The following is a 2,633-nucleotide window of genomic DNA, read 5'->3' as shown; positions in this document are numbered from 1 at the left end:
TTGATTTCTGATGATCGAGTCAATAAATATTATTTTATAATATTTACAAGTCTATTATAGAATAAAATTATGTCTTGTTCCAATAATTTTAGCGATTGAATAGTTAATTAAGGAAAAAGGACAAAATTGTAACAACCGTAAAATTAATTTTCATTGAATTTAGTTGTCTATTGGCTTAGTTAAATTGATTTAAGTGGTAATTTAGCCACTTTTATAATATATGGACGGTGAGTGCATGTTTTGTCAATCATTTTATAATGTTAAAGTTAAAATTTAAAATAATTAAATGTTAGTTTAATAAAACAAAATAAGGGTTATCTTCCCCATTTGGTTTTCTTCCACTTGAAAACACAAAAGGAACAAGAAGCCATAGTCATTTTCTTGAAGCATAATCGACCTTTGCATGTGAGTACTCCTTAAGTTAGTTTTTAGTTATTTTTATGTTTTTGAGATCGTTGTAGCTTAATCTAGCTAACACGGGGACTATTTTGTAAAACTATTAAACGTTTTGAAACTTTTCATTAATTATTTTTAGATATTTTTGAAGTTATATGGTCCATTTATGAGCTCGATAGCTAAATATGACCATTTTGTAAAGGAACTTTTGTTAGTTTTGAACTTAAGGACTATTATGAAAATGTGTTAATCTTAGTATGACGTTTTTGTAAATTTTATTATTTAAAGGCTATTATGGAGGAATTTGTAATCGATTTCAAGTGATGGGGTTTAAATGTGAAAGTTATAATCGTTTCAATTTTTGGGACTAAAATGAATAAAGTGTAAAAGTTCAGGAAAAGTTTGTAAAATGAAATTAATACGTCATATATTTATACATGAGCATGGAAATGTAATTGAATTTGATAAATTGAATTTAACTATTGTATACATAAAGGATTAAACCGAACAAAAAAAATCAGGGAAAAGAAAAAATTGCCAAATAGTCTTTATGAATCAACTCGATAGTCGAATATAATAAGTAAGTTCATAATGTATTTAAATGTGTTTATATATCTTGTTTGCTATTGAATTATGTTTATATATATGTTGATGATATTGTAAGTTGATGTTGATATGTTATAAATAATTGTTAAGGTGAGCAAAGACTAAATTGAAAATTGTTGAATACTAGTGAAATATGGTACGTATGGATTTCTGAATGAACGTGATTTGTTTACAGTATGTGTATGGATAACATGGAAATGCTTTGATCTATAAGTGTTACGAATTCTGTTTTAGTGCTCCCTTGAACGTAGTAAATATGGTGTAGGTTTGAACTTCAGTGTCTTTGTTCACACTTTGGTGTCTTTTTTTCATTCTGGTGCCTCTGATTGCACAGTCATGCCTCTATTTGCACTATGTCACCTCTATATAGCATTAAGATTCTCTCTAATGGTGTAATTACCTGAGTACCCGAATTAATTTGTCATAGTTCATCGAGCTAGTAAAACTTGTGAACGATAGTCAAATGACTTTTAAGATATGTGAAATGCATATGAGTGACTTGGATTGAATCCATGATATATATATACAATTATCTTGTGATTTGAACTTATATAAATCTCACATATTTCTCGTATATTGAATGTCAGGTTCATATCTTTATATTACTTGTTTACATTTCAATTACATTATTGGGGTAAGTTGATTAAGATTTAAATTTGAACTTACTAAGCTATATAAGCTTACTCTATTTCATTTCTTTCTTTTTGCAGTTAACTTTTTGTAGAACTATGTAGTTGGATCAACTTCAAGGTTCACACTATCAAGCTTCAATCTTGGTAGATTTTGATTTGTTGTCATTTCGGTTTTGTGGCATACATATAGGTTATTTTGGGATTATGTGGTAAATGTTGTAATATTATTTATATGGTCTATATGTAATGTGTTTTTCAAGGTTATTTAACATGTGTAATGGATTGAATGGTTTAAGTATGATTTTGAGATGTGTGCTTATCACTGAATCATGAAAAATTATGAAATGGTAATGTTTTGGTGAATGGTTGTGCATTAGTTATATGATATGCTTTGAATCATGAATGGATGAATGGAACCTTGAGGTTTAGATTGTAACGCCCCCATGCCCGAAACCGTCACTGGAGTCAAGCTTGAGGTGTTACTAAACTTATCTTACCTTTTAAGCAACTCTAAACTACTTATTTTAATTTTCGGAATAAACTATTTTTCTGCGTCATGGTTGCTTAAAAATTCATTTCTCAAGTTTTAAAACACAAAATTAAGATCTGTAAACTTTTCCTGAAACTAGACTCATATATATATCTACTAATTTTTTTCTAGAATTTTTTACTTAGCCAATTAGTACAGTTTATTAGTTAAAGTTACCCCTGTTTCAGAATTCGACTGCACTGACCTCTACTTACTACGAACCACTTTTCTCCATGTACAAAATTCATATGACTATAAAGTTTGTTTCTATTAAAACTAGATTCAATAAAGATTCTAAAAATATGAATTAAACCACCTAATTATTTTTGTAAAATTTATGGTGAATTTCCAAAGTTGGAACAAGGGATCTAGAAATCGCTCTGGCCCTATTTCACTAAAACTCAGATATCTTATAAAATACAAAAGCTTTACCTGTTTTGCTTATTCCATATGAAAATAGACACAATGAG

Source organism: Gossypium hirsutum, chromosome A03 (assembly GCF_007990345.1).
Source record: "Gossypium hirsutum isolate 1008001.06 chromosome A03, Gossypium_hirsutum_v2.1, whole genome shotgun sequence".
Classification (NCBI taxonomy): Eukaryota; Viridiplantae; Streptophyta; class Magnoliopsida; order Malvales; family Malvaceae; genus Gossypium; species Gossypium hirsutum.
This window is presented reverse-complemented; position numbering follows the sequence as displayed.